This window comes from Armigeres subalbatus, chromosome 2 (genome assembly GCF_024139115.2).
Source record: "Armigeres subalbatus isolate Guangzhou_Male chromosome 2, GZ_Asu_2, whole genome shotgun sequence".
Classification (NCBI taxonomy): domain Eukaryota; kingdom Metazoa; phylum Arthropoda; class Insecta; order Diptera; family Culicidae; genus Armigeres; species Armigeres subalbatus.
Window position 1 is genome coordinate 39,860,195 of NC_085140.1, and position 15,780 is coordinate 39,875,974.

Sequence of the window (15,780 nt, forward strand, 5' to 3'; positions counted from 1 at the left end):
ATGTTAGAATCTGAGCTCAAAGTCAGTTTGGAGAGTCGTAGAAGGTCAACGAATTCTATAATGTGTAATGTAATGTAAGCTTGATGTGTCGCAGATGTCAAACGAATTCTGTAGTATTGATCGATTTGAACATTAAGATCTGTACTCAAGGATAGTTTGGAGTGTCGTAGATATTGATCGAATACGTTGGTGTGTCTGTAATGGTGGTACGAGGTACATTGGAGCTATTCCAACTCACAAAACTACTGAGGACATCGAAGATCTTCATGTTGATCAATTTGAACATTAAGATCTGTACTCAATTATAGTTTGGAGCTTCGTAGATGTCAAACGAATTCTGTAGTTCGTCTGTAATGGTGTTACGGAGTCCCGTGGAGCTATTCCAATTCATAAAAATAGTTGAGACACCGAGGATCTTCATGTTGATCGATTTGAACATTAAGATCTGTACTCCAGAATAGTTTAGAGTGTCATAGATGTCAAACGAATTCTATAGTTTGTCTGTAAAGGTGTAACGAAGTCCCGTGTAGCTATTCCAACTCATAAAAATAATGATATGGAAATGCTAATATCATCTTCCAAACTTGGACGTACATGTTCATGATAGAATTAGAGGCGAAAGTATAGAATTGATAGTTCCGTTAGAATACGGCAGGCATGAAGAATGTTTTTATAGAAGTCGATTTGAAAGCGAGCGGAGGGCAATATTTGTGATGGCACATATCACGACCTTCCTTCTGCCAAGCTCCCGTAAGGGGAGAGATTATCAGTGTGGAAATCGACTTCTATATCTTCATGCCTGGCTTCCTAACGGAACTGATCAATTCTATACTTTCGCCTCTAATTCTATCATGAACATGTACGTCCAAGTTTGGAAGATGATATTAGCATTTCCATATCATTGTAAATCGTTTAACTTCACGTAGAAGTAACACACACGAAATCATTAATTTAGTCATAAAAATAGTTGAGACACCAGCGATCTTCATATTGATCGATTTGAACAGATTTGTACTCAAGGATAGTTTGGAGAGTCGTAGATGTCGAGTAAAGTCGGTAATGTGTCTGTTATGGCGTTACAAGGTACTGTGGCGCTATTCCAACTCATAAACATAGTGAGGCCATCGTAGATCTTCTTGTTGATCGATTTGAATATTAAGATCTGAATTCAGGACGGTTTGGAGTATCGTAAATTCTGAAAAAGCTCTGTTAGACCGCTAGGCAGGCGCAGGATTTTATCATTAGGCATTTCAATTTTAAATATTTAACAAAAATATGGTAAAGTATGGTGTTGATTCCTAAGTACATCAAAATTACAAGTCAAGGATGGTTTGGATTCTCTAGATCATCGTAGTGCCCGTAACCTGACCTGTACAATATTTTTTCTGGATAGAGCAGTTAATTTTGAACATTTTTGCTGCAGAAAGCAAGACTCTATCTCTTAAAACTGATTTTTGACAGCTGATTTTCGTCTTGGGTCATATATGACCCATCCGTATTGAATCGGTTAAACAATTGAAGAAATATGCGAAGGTTTTCCCTTAGGTACTCTCGAAAAAAGAAGGTTTTAAAAGAATTTCTAATGGAATTTTTAAAAGATCTGAATAATTTTCTTAAAGAATTCGTAAAGAAGAGAAAATCCTTAGAAGAAATTCCGAAAGAATCTTTAGAGAAAGTAAAGAATGTCGTAAATGCTTTCATGAGTTAAGAAATCGTTCGGAAAATTCTTAGGAAGTTTTTGAAATTTTGTTCTTCAATTGTAAAAAGAGTTCTTGCTGGAAGTTCCAGAAGAATTACTGAAAGAATTTCCGATGGTAGGGGAGGTGCACCGGTTTTGGCCAATTTAGTGCCTATTAAAAGCAGCGTTGAATTGTGAGGGATATATCTCTTGTTGAAACTAATAAAATCCTTCAGAATTGCTTTATTTTTGAAGTTATTCGCAAAATTGGCCAAATTACGAACATGGCCAAAACCGGTACACACACCGAAAGAACACCTGATTTTTGCAAGAGGAATTTCTGGAAGTATTCTTAAAATTTCTTGGAAAACTCTGGAGGTATTTCCTAAAGAATTATTAAAAATATTTACGAAAAAATGTCAGAAGTCAATTCCCAAGGAAATCAAATTCATTCGAGAAAAATTAATCTTGAATATTACTTCTTCAGGTGATTATATGTACAATCAAGCCATGTGATGAATTTTAAATTCACCACACGGTTTTCTACTCCTATTATCAAAAGTTCAAATCTAGCGCAAGTACAGTACATAAATCTGAATCAAAATGCTGCACTCAACCAGCGCATGGTAGATTTTGAATTCAGTTCTGCTTAATAACCTTACAGAACTGTATACAATTTTGGCATTTACAAATGGGGAACTAAAACAATCATTGTATTAACATCTTGCAATTTTGTATTATTTTAATATGGTGTCTTACAATCTTTGTATTTAAACCTGGCAGAATTGTATAAAACAATATTTTATTTTAAAACTAGTAAAATTTATTTTTTGGCTGAGGTTAGAATGTTTGAAAAGAGTAAGAGAAAAAAATATGAATCAAGATTTGATGTTCGTAACCTACAGTTTGGGAACTCATGATTTAGCCTTATTCCATTTAGCCAAATCGGTTATTGTTTGTTTGTGTGTGTGGACAAACTAACCCCCACTGTCTGGCAGTGATGTTATGGAAGAAAGCTGTCTGTTTATACAGTCAGATTTAATCCGGGAGTTAGAAAGTGCTAGCTCTACTGAAGCTTTAGTGACCCATTTCAGAGTGCCTGGTATTTCATGTACACTCCGAGGTCACTATCACTAACAGTAAGCCCCGCCTGGTTATGCTTCCGTTTATCAAATGAATAAAGGTATCATAATCAAACTTCCGGATTCAAAATATATATATTTTGAATCCAGCGCGCATTTAGTTTAATTCATTATACCATTCATTATACTTATATTTGTATACATAATCATATAGTTTTAATATGAATCATAAGGATAAATAATGGAACTCTCTCACCTATCGGTATATGTACACCAAAAATTGAATAAAACATATAATAATTATACTTATCAAACACCAACGTCAACTCAGCTTTCCTCGAAGTACCACATATAACCGAAAGTGTCGGCACAAATCCTTTATTAATTATCCACGTCTGGAGGAGCTGCCCAATGCGCGCGTTGATTGGATAAAGATCAAGGGCCCAACATATCACAAATTCCTCTATGTGCTCCAAATTTTTCTCTTCCATACACTACACATCAACAGTTGCACAGAGCTCAACCAGTTGTTTAAATATTATAAAATATTTCCATATATTTTACATGCTTCAATTTATCGTGTTATCACGCTTCGATTTTGGATCAACGTTATTAGTTTCGAATCATTTGTTTGTAGGAATACGACATTTTAAAATGTTAACAAATGATTCTTTCACGACTAATGGTATTCTGGCATCATTGTATAAAGACTTAACGTATTATTTATATTTGTATCATCGTAGGAATCATTCAATGATAAAAATAATTTTATCATTTAAATTAGAAAGTTATACGATAGTGCGGGGAGGGATGTTTTTAATTTTTGGTTTCTCTTTATCGTATAGAGAGCGAGCATAGGCGCTTAAACCTAAATTAAATAGCTAGGGCTAGGCTAACACCTTCGCCCTAGCTATTTAAGTCTATTTTGGTCTCAAGTCTATTGCATATGCCCAGTTCTTATTCAAGTTTTGGTAGGTTCTTATACAGAAAATCTAACAATTTACCGGTTGGGTGTTTGTTTGGCTAAATGACACATTCGGACCAAAAACTCTCGGCTTTAGAGAAAACGACGATTTCAAGGAAAAACCTTTGAATTTGAAGGAATTTTTTTTTTGAGTTTCAATAAGGAATTCCAAACTCGTACAAAATTCTTTTCGAAGTTGTTCCCAATTGCTGCACAAAATTCTGCACTTAATTTCTTTAGTATTTCCACAGAAAGTTCTTCCCAATTCTCATAGAAATGAACTCGAAATTTTTTACGGGATTATATTTGGATTTCATCGTGAAATACTTTAGAACTGCACACCACGTTTATCCTGGCATTACTGCATTCATGAAAATGGATTGTGAAGGTTAAGCTCCGATCAAGGTCCAGATAAATCTGGAAAGATATCCAACTGAAAGGGACCTTGTAAATATCTAGTTTGTCCCGGTTCCAGTTGAAAAAATAAGGTAGAAAACATAATGGAAGACAAGCACGACAGGGCCAGTATCCTAATTCATGACACGACGACACGTGCCTCACTCCGCCCCGTAGTGCAATCTGGAAATACCCGAACTCCTTTCACCGTGTTTCCTTAGCCGTGTCCGATCGGAATTCCAAAATTAATCAAATCGCTGTAAAAGAGGTGACCGACCTCTTGGGTCACCTCTTCGCCACGACAACGTTCGCGTGCGCACAACACCGTCAATCGCGGCCTGCGTGGGTGCGTACGTGAACGAAACCGATTGTCGATTGTAGAGCGACCTTCACCAGCAGAAGTGCCAATTCTGATCATTGTTTGTTTTTATGCGTCGGTTTCTGCCGTCAGTGAGTCCATATAGGGTCGTTACGGAGACAAACATGGGAAGCCGTCTTGTAAACACTCTGTGTTACTATTTCCGTGCTCGAGAATACTCGTTTCTTATGGCACCTGTTTGAAGACGGCGACGGTGACCGCTGCAGCGCGCTGACGAAGAAGGTGCACCAATATGCGAAGTCGCTCGTGCGCGGGCGTCATTTCAATTGAACGCATTATCAGCGTAGTTGGGTGAGTGAGGGTGGGAATGCAAATGTGATTTGTGGATTTGATTTGTCGGTCACCTGGGAACAGGTGCCACCCGGTCGTATTTCAATTTCAATTAGATCGGGTCCGGTTTGCGTGTGCGAACTAAGAACTATTTATCGATGCGGTGAATACATCAGACTCGATTAAGTTAAAAGAATTCAATCGAGCGAACCGAGCCACGTAACGCACTAGTTGTCAAACTGATTAGAATAATATTTTCAATATGGGTGAAACAACACTCAGACCAGACATGCTCCAATTGCATGTGACTTGTCGACTCTAATTGACCACTTTTAGGCGAAGGGTTGAGGTGCAGAGGATTGCGGAAATTCAAACGCAGCAAACTTTCCATTCCGTGGGGATTCCCAACGGAGAACTTCTCTCCGGAGAGCTCAGTTACTCAACATCTTGTGGTAAATGCATCGTTGCAGCGATCAACTTTTTGAATGGCGATCTATCTGATAAAGATAATGTGTTGTGGATATGGATATGTCATATTCATATACAGTCGCTTAAAAAAGTGACACACGGTTGAATAGTCCACATTTGGAGCTAATGAAAATCCTTTTGTCATTCACGACTGGAAATAGTTTTGTCGGTGATTTTTAGCTTAGATTGAGATAGTCAAAACTCCCATTTATTGTCATTAAGCTGTGAAATACTAATTAAATTAGTTAAATGTATTTTCTACTGCTTCTACTCCTACTAAAGTTAACTAACGACATATGCACCAAATGTGTTTTTTGTTGCTGCTATAGTCTTGTTGTTCACACCTCTTTACAAAATTTGAGCCTTGGAGATGATCACCGAGTGGGGCTATCGAGCAACAGCTCATATCTTTCACATTTAATTAAGTGACTTTGATTTCCCCGACAACTTCGAAACAGCTTAATTGCTGTGCTGCACATCTGCCGCCCCTCCCCGCCCACTCTTAAGGATGGTTTGCATCTAAACCATCGTGATCTGTGGCGTCAATGGTTTTGCGAAAAACCACCGCAAGTGGCAGCCGGGATCCCCCAGACGTTCGAAAGGGATCATGGCAGCTCAGAGCATGTGACAGTGCAGAGGTGCGTGTTGTTCGGAACGCAAGACCGGTTTGACCTGGTGGTGAGTAACGTCGACGGATGGCCACTACTGGATCGATGCAATCGGTTTCGGTTGATGGTGTGTGGGTTATACTAATTAACGTTTGTGTGTTGAGTGGCGATTTGTTTGGGTATTTTGGAATAGTCGAACAGGCAATAAAAATCCAATTGATGGGGTTGGTAATGAGCAATCAAGAAATGACCTTCGATACGAAATGTTCTACGATTCTTATAAGTTGGATGGTGGGATTTTAATAATGATGGCATGGTGATAGGCATATTTAGATGCACAATCAGAACAAGATTCCGATTGAGATTCAGTTTTTAGATTCATAATCAGCCTCAGATTCAGAACCAACTAAACAATCAAACTCAGAATCATACTTATATTAAAAATCATAATCAGATAAAGAATCAGGGAAAAATCAGAATCAGAAACAGATTCAGAATCAAATCAAACTCAGATTCAAAATCAGACTATAATCAATTTGACTCAGATTCAGAATCAGAAAAAAATCCAACTCCGATTAAGAATCTTACTCAGATTAATAAAACTCAGAATAAGATTCAAAAATTCATCTCAGATTTAGAAACAGACACAGATTCTGAATTGATTTCAGACTCTGGCAATTCTGAGCCAGGCTCAGATTAGAAATCAAACTTAGATTCAGAACAAAACTTAGCGTCAGCAAACTTAGAAAAAAAAATCAAAAAAATTCAGATAAAGATTTGGATTTGAACTCAGATTCAAATCCAGAATTCGAGCCTCGAACAAACTCTGATTAAGAACCAGACTAAGATTTGGATTTGAACTCAGATTCAAAACCAGAATTCGAATCTGGTGATTCCGACCAAATTTTTTGAACTAGACATAATTCAGAACCTGAATCAGTTCCAAAATTAAACACAGAATCTGAATCAGACTCATAAAAAGACTCTAATTCAGTATCAGAGTCTGTTTTATAATCAAACATGGAACCAGAATCACCATGAGACTCAGAATCAGACCCATATTCAGAATCAAACTTTGATTCAAAATCAAACTCAGTCTCAGAAACAGATATTGGATTAAACTCAGACTAATATTCAGAATCTGATTCCGCAATCAGAATAAGGCTCAGAATCCGACTTAAAATATGAATCAGACACAGATTCAGAATCGAAATCAGATTCAACTTCAGACAAAAAGTTAGATTCAGAATCAGTTTTAGATCTGAAATTTGACTCAGATATTAACTCAGAATCAGAATCAGTTCCTAAACCAAACTCAGATTTAGAATCACACTTAGAACAAGACTCAAATTTAGAATCAGACTCAGATAAGAATCAAACCTAAACTCAGCATCAGCTTCAGATTCTGATTTTGGCAAAGATTCAGAATCAGACTCATGCTTAGAATTAGTCTCGGATTGAGAATCCAACTCAGATTCAGAATTACATTCAGATCCAGATTTAGAATCAGATTCAGAATTAAATCGATATCAGATTCATTCGTGGAAACATGATAAATATCAGCTTCAAAATCAAACTCAGATTAAAAAATAGACACAGATTCATAATCAACCTCAGCTTCCGGATCCGACGAATTCAAATTCAGACTCCAATTCAACATCAGAATAAGTTTCACAATCAAACATTGTATCAAAATGAAACTCAGATTCTGTATCCGGCTCAGATTCAGAATCAAACTCAAACTTGGATGCTCAAATTGAGAATTTGACTCAGGTTATGAATTAGATATATATTAGGAAATCAAATTAAAATTATTAAAACTTAGATTTAGAAAAAAGAATTAAACTTGTAATTCAACTTAGATTCAGAATCTATTCCAGATTCAGATTCCTACGTGGGAGGAGCAACTCAGATTGAAACCAAGCTCATAATCAGATTCTAAATCAAAGTTTGACTATAATCAGACTTAGCTTCTGAATGAGACTCAGATTCGGATTGAAAATTAAATTCAGAATCATACTCAATTTCAGAATCCAAAATAGGATCAAAATCAAACTCAGATTCAGAATCAAACTCAGATTTGATTTCGAACTTAGAATCTCGTATTCAGAATTTGACTCAGCTTCTGAAACAGATTTAGATTAAGAATAAAACTCTGTCTGTTAAAAGATTTTGAATCAGAATCAAATTAAGAATCATAATTTGATTCAGAATTTATTTCAAATAGGAATCTGACTACGTGGAAAGAGCCATTCAGATTAAAATCAAGTTGTGGATCAATAATCAAAATCAGATTCTTTATCATAGTTTGACCATCTACCAGAGCTGCGGCAACACACACGAGCTGGGAACAGCTTTCATAGTGATGGGCGATATGCAAAGGCGCGTGATCGGGTGGTGGCCGATCAATGAAAGAATGTGCAGGTTGAGGATCAAAGGCCGGTTCTTCAACTTCAGCATAATCAACGTCCATAGCCCACACTCCGGAAGCACTGATGATGATAAGGACGCATTCTACGCGCAGCTGGAACGTGAGTACGACAGCTGCCCAAGACACGACGTCAAAATCATCATAGGAGATTTGAACGCTCAGGTTGGCCAAGAGGAGGAGTTTAGACCGACTATTGGAAAGTTCAGCGCTCACCGGCTGACGAACGAAAACGGCCTACGACTAATTGATTTCGCCGCCTCCAAGAATATGGCCATTCGTAGCACCTACTTCCAACACAGCCTCCCGTATCGGTACACCTGGAGATCACCACTGCAGACAGAATCACAAATCGACCACGTTCTGATTGATGGACGGCACTTCTCCGACATTATCGACGTCAGGACATATCGTGGCGCTAACATCGACTCTGACCACTATCTGGTGATGGTTAAACTGCGCCCAAAACTATCCGTCATCAACAATGTTCGGTACCGACGACCGCCGCGGTACGACCTAGAGCGACTGAAGCAACCTGATGTCGCCACTGCATACGCGCAGCATCTCGAGGCAGCGTTGCCGGAAGAGGTGAGCTCGATGGGGCCCCTCTTGAGGACTGCTGGAGTACAGTTAAAGCAGCCATTAACGACGCAGCGGAGAACAACGTCGGGTATATGGGTCGAAGTCGACGGAACGATTGGTTCGACGAAGAGTGCAGACAGATTCTGGAGGAGAAGGACGCAGCGCGGGCGGTTGCGCTGCAGCAAGGTACCCGGCAGAACGTGGAACGTTATAGACGGAAGCGGAGACAGCAGACCCGCCTTTTTCAGGAGAAGAAACGCCGCCTGGAAGAAGCGGAGTGCGAGGAGATGGAACAGCTGTGCCGATCTCAAGATACACGCAAGTTCTATCAGAAGCTCAACGCATCCCGCAAAGGCTTCGTGCCGCGAGCCGAAATGTGCCGGGATAAGGATGGGAGCATCTTGACGGACGAACGTGTGGTGATCGAAAGGTGGAAGCAGCACTACGAGGAACATCTGAATGGCGCTGAGAGTACAGGCAGTGAAAGTCAAGGCAGCGGAGGAGATGACTACGTCAGTTCAGCGGACGATGGAAGCCAACCAGCCCCCACCTTGAGGGAAGTTAAGGATGCCATTCAACTGCTAAAGACCAATAAAGCAGCTGGTAAGGATGGTATCGGAGCTGAGCTCATCAAGATGGGCCCGGAAAAGCTGGCCACTTGCCTGCACAAACTGATAGTCAGAATCTGGGAAACCGAACAGCTACCGGAGGAGTGGAAGGAAGGGGTTATATGCCCCATCTACAAGAAAGGCGACAAACTGGAGTGTGAGAACTTTCGAGCGATCACCATCCTTAATGCCGCCTACAAAGTGATATCCCAGATCATCTTCCGTCGTCTGTCACCATTAGTGAACGAGTTCGTGGGAAGTTATCAAGCCGGCTTCGTTGACGGCCGCTCGACAACGGACCAGATCTTTACTGTACGGCAAATCCTTCAAAAATGCCGTGAATACCAGGTCCCAACGCACCATCTGTTCGTTGATTTCAAGGCGGCATACGACAGTATAGACCGCGTAGAGCTATGGAAAATTATGGACGAGAACAGCTTCCCTGGGAAGCTTACCAGACTGATCAAAGCAACGGTGGATGGTGTGCAAAACTGTGTGAAGATTTCGGGCGAACACTCCAGTTCGTTCGAATCGCGCCGGGGACTAAGACAAGGTGATGGACTTTCGTGCCTGTTGTTCAACATTGCGCTAGAAGGTGTCATGCGGAGAGCCGGGTGTAACAGCCGGGGTACGATTTTCAACAGATCCAGTCAATTTATTTGCTTCGCGGATGACATGGACATTGTCGGCCGAACATTTGCAAAGGTGGCAGAACTGTACACCCGCCTGAAACGTGAAGCAACAAAAGTTGGACTGGTGGTGAATGCGTCAAAGACAAAGTACATGCTTGTGGGCGGAACCGAGCGCGACAGGGCCCGCCTGGGAAGCAGTGTTACGATAGACGGGGATACCTTCGAGGTGGTCGAGGAATTCGTCTACCTCGGATCCTTGCTAACGGCTGACAACAACGTTAGTCGTGAAATACGAAGGCGCATCATCTGTGGAAGTCGGGCCTACTACGGGCTCCAGAAGAAACTGCGGTCGAAAAAGATTCGCCACCGCACCAAATGTGCCATGTACAAGACGTTAATAAGACCGGTAGTCCTCTACGGACATGAAACATGGACAATGCTCGAGGAGGACTTGCAAGCACTCGGAGTATTCGAGAGACGGGTGCTTAGGACCATCTTTGGCGGTGTGCAAGAAGACGGTGTGTGGCGGCGAAGAATGAACCATGAGCTCGCCCAACTCTACGGCGAACCCAGTATCCAGAAGGTAGCTAAAGCCGGAAGGGTACGATGGGCAGGACATGTTGCAAGAATGCCGGACAGCAACCCTGCAAAGATGGTGTTCGCTTCCGATCCGGCAGGTACGAGACGGCGTGGAGCGCAGCGAGCGAGATGGGCAGACCAGGTGCAGAACGACTTGGCGAGCGTGGGGCGTATCCGAGGATGGAGAGATGCGGCCTCGAACCGTGCATTGTGGCGTCAAATTGTTGATTCAGTGTTATCTGTTTAGATGTTAACTAAATAAATGAATGAATCAAAGTTTGACTAGAACCAGACTTAGCTTCTGAATTGAACTCACATTGAAAATCAAATTCATACTCAGTTTCAGAATCAAAAATAAAATCAAATCGAACTCAGATTCAGAATCATACTCAGATTTTATTTAAACTTAGACTTCGAGACAGACTCGTATCCAGAATTTAACTTAGCTTCTGAAACTGATTAAGGTCCAGAATCAAACTCTGTTTCAGAATCCAGTTCGGAATAATAGTCAGAGCAAGATTGAGGATCAAATTCAGATTTATAATCATACTCAGTTCTTGGAACTTAGATTCAAGATAAGACTCAAATACAGAAACGGATTCCGTCAAATTATTCGCATTCGAGAATTTGATTCAGATTATGAATAAGATTCAGGTTAAGAATCTAATTCGAATTCAGAAAAGACTAAGATTAAGAATCAGAATCAAATTCATAATCATACTTAGATTCAGATTCAGATTCTTATGTGGAAAGACTGAAATCAAGCTAAGATCCATAATCATAATCAGATTTAAACCAAACTTTAACTAGAATCAGATTTATCTTCTGAATCAGATTCAGATTCAGAATGAAAATCAAATTCAGAATCATACTTAGCTTCAGAATCAAACATAGAGTCAAAATCAAACTAAGATTCAGAATCAAACGCAGGTTTGAATTCAAATTCCGAATCAGAATTTGACTCAGCTTCGGTTTCAGAATCAAACTCTGTTTCAGATTCCAGTTCGGAAAAATAATCAGAGCATGATTGAGGATCAAATTCAGATTTATAATCATACTCATATACATCCAACTCAAAATCAAAATAAGACTCAAATACAGAAACAGATACAGTCAAATCATTCGCAAACTCATAATCAAACTCAGGATTTGAATCAGATTCAGACCCAGATTCAGAGTTAAACTTCAGAATCAAAATAATTTCAGAATAGAAACTTAGTATCAGACTTATATTCGAGATCAAATTCAGATTAGGAATCTAACTCAGAGTTAGAACCAGACACAAATCAGAATCAAACGGAATCAAAGTTCAGAACTTAATTCCTATATCTGAAAAGTAGAAAGTAGACCTACAATCAAACAAACAAAGATTTTTTTTCTCAAACTCAGATTTAGAATCCAACTACTATTTAAAATTGAACCCAGATTCAGAATCTAACTTAGATTAAGAATCAGATCCAGTTTCAGAACCAAACACAGAATCGGAATCAAACTCAGATTTGGAATCTTTATCAGATTTATAAAACGTAGATTCTAAATCAAACTCAGTCTCAGATACAGATCCAGAACCAAGCTCATATTAATATTCAGAATTAGATTTAAATTGAAAATCGCATTAGGAATCACAATAAATCTAAGAATCCGACTTGAATTCAGAATCAAACACTGAATCATATTCAGAATCGAAATCCGAAACTTTGACTCAGATCTAGAGTAAAAAAAACAGAATCGAATGGATATCGGAGATTCTAAATCAATCTTAGATTCAGAATTAAACACAGATTTTAATGATATGGAAATGCTAATATCATCTTCCAAACTTAGACGCACATGTTCATGATAGAATTAGAGACGAAAGTATAGAATTGATAGTTCCGTTAGGATACGGCAGGCATGAAGAATGTTTTTCATAGAAGTCGATTTGAAAGAGAGCGGAGGGCAATATTTGTGATGGCACATATCACACAACCTTCCTTCTGCCAAGGTCCCGTATGAAGGAAGAGGGAAAAATATCAGTGTGGAAGCTGATACATCTCCACTGGCTTATTTTATCAGATTCAGACTCAGATTAGTAATCAAATTCAGGTTCAGAACAAATTTTAGCATCAGAGGACGACTCAAACACAGATTTAAAATTTAACTCAGATTTAAAATAAAACTCAGATTTAAAATAAAACTCAGAATCAAGTTCAGAATCAGCTTAAGATTCAAACTTACTCAAACTTCAAACTACTCAAAGAATCAGAATCAAAATTTGACTTCGATCAGAATCAATCTTAGATTGAGAATTTTACAAAGATTCTGAAACCGACTTAGATTGTTATTTAGATTTATAATCAAATTCATATCCCCTATAAAAATAATACTCAGCTTCTTAACTAGGCTCAGATTATTTTCAGATTCAGATTGAAATTCGGAATCAGTCTCAGGTTAAGAATCAAACATTGAATTAAAATCAGTGCATGCACCTGCAGGTTCTGAATCAGACTCAGATTCAGAATCAAACTCTAATGCAGAATCAAACTTATATTTTCTGTCAAACTCAGATACAGACGCAGGCGGGAATTCAAAATCAATCTCAATCAAACTCTGAATCTAAATAAATTTAGTCCAATTCAGAATCAAAATCAGACTTAGATAAGGAATCAAACTCAAATAATGAATCATGCTCAGATTAGAAATCAGACTCGCATTCAGATTCAGAATCAGACTAGGTTTGAATTTGGATTGCATTTAGCTTCAAATATTCTGAATCAGTCACAGATTCAGAAAAATAAAAAGAAAGATTCGAAATCAAAACCCAGATTTTGAATAAAAATTAGTTTCAAGATTCAGCTTCAGAATGAGACTCGAAATCTGATTCAGAACCATAAGCAAACTCAGGTTCAAAATCAAATTTTGATTCAGAATCAAACTCTCAATAAATTTAAGATTCAAAATCGCACTAAATTCAGAATCAACAGAATTAAATGCTCCTAAAGGCTTTAAATTAAAGTCAGATGAAGAGTTAGACTCAGATTCAGAATTAGACTTAGATTCAGAATTAGGCACAGATTTAGAGTCAAACTCAGACTCAGGATCAGACTTTCATTCAGATTCAGAAGCAAACTCAAACCCAGATTGAAAAAAAAAATATCGTAATTAAACTCAGCTTCTGATTCTCAAACCCTGATTTTTTATCAGATTCAGGTTGAGACTAAAATTAAGAATCAGTCTCAGGTGTAGAATCAAACATTGAATCAAAGTCAAATTCAGATTTTGAATTAGACTCAGATTCAGATTCAAACTAAAAATGAGAATTTGACTCAAATTCTGAATCAGATTACGAATTAAACTCAAACACAATCCGACTCATATTCAATGTCACACTCAGATCCAGAAACTAACTTGAAATCAAACTCAATCTCAATCAAACTCCGAATCTGAATCATATTTAGTCCGATTCAAAATCAGAATCGTGGTCAGATTCAAAACTCACTCAGATTTGAATTAGGATCATATTCGGCTTCAAGTATTCTGAACCAGTCACTGATTTTGAAAAAGACTGAGATTCGAATTCAGACCCAGATTCAGAAGTAGTTCCAGATTTTGCATTAGAAATAATTTCAAGATTCAGATTTGGAATGAGACTCTAATTCGGATTCCTAATCGAAATCAGATTCAGAACCAGAAGCAAACTCAGGCTCCAATATAGACTTTAAATTTAAGTCAGACTCAGAATCCAACTCATATTCAGGATCAGAATCTCATTCAGATTTAGAATCAAACAGAATTTGATTCAGAATAAAACTCAGAACAAAAATAAAAGAATCATAATCAAACTCAGCTGCTGAATCAGACCCTGATCCAGATTCAGATTGAGACCAAAAATCAGAATCATTCTCAGGTTCAGAATCAAACAATGAATCAAAATTCAATTCGGATTTTGAACCAGAAAATTTTCAAAATCAGACTCAAATCTGAATTTGGATCACATTCAGCTTCAAGTATTCGGAATCAGTCACAGATTCAGGAACAGAAACATTTTTCTAGAATCGGACTATCAATCTGAGTCAAACCTATATTTAGAGTCGTATTCAGATACTTATCCAACTTAGATTAAGAATCAAACCCAGATTTGGAATCTTTCTCAGATTTATAAAACGTAGATTCTTAATCATACTCAGTCTCAGTTACAGATTCAGAATCAAACTCAGAATAATATTCAGAATCAGAATTAGATTTAAATTAAAAATCGGATAAGGAATCATATTAATGCTGAGAATCCGACACACACAGAAATCTATTCAGAATCGAAATCAGAAACTTTAAAATCAAACTCAAATTCAGAATCAATCTCAGATCTAGAATAAAAACACCAGAATCAAACACAGATTCAGAATCAGATTCAGAAAAAAACGCAGATTCTAATTCGATCTAAATCAGTCCCAGGATCGAAGTTTGACTTTGATTCAGAATCACTGTCAGATTGAGAATCTAACGCAGACTCAGAAGCAGACTTAAATTTTTGTTCATATCTAGATTCAAATTCATATCACCTATAACAATGAAACTCATATTCAGAGAGATTCATAATCAAACTCAGCTTCTTAATCAGACTCTGATTCTTTGGCAGATTCAGATTCAGCCTGAAGTACAGAATCCGTCTCAGGTTAAGAATCAAAATCAATTAAGATTATGAATCTGACTCAGATTTAAAATCAAGTTCATATTTATTGTCAATCTTAGATCCAGACACAGGCATGAATTCAAAATCAAACTCAAAATGTAAATCAATTCAGTCCAATTCAGAATCAGAATCAGACTCAGATAAAAAATCAAACTGAGATCTACAATCAAGCTCACATTCGAAATCAAACTCTCATTCAGATTAGGAATCAGACTTAGATTTGAATTTGGATCACAATCAGTTTCAATTATTTTGAATAAGACACAGAATCAGAAGAAGACACAAATTCAGAAACAGACCCAGATCCAGAATCACTTTCAGATTTTGAATTAATTTCTACATTTAGATTTGGAATGAGACTCAAATTCGGATTCCTAATCGAAATCAGATTCAGAACCAGAAGCAAACTCATGTTCAGAACTAAATTTTGAATCAGA

The 15,780-nt window shown here is 38.0% G+C and overlaps 1 protein-coding gene across 1 annotated transcript in view; it reads right to left on the reverse strand.

The window, feature by feature from the left end:
• LOC134218485 (tyrosine 3-monooxygenase) overlaps positions 1-15,780 on the reverse strand; it is a 73,831-nt gene that overhangs the window by 42,855 nt on the left and 15,196 nt on the right. The window lies entirely within an intron of this gene.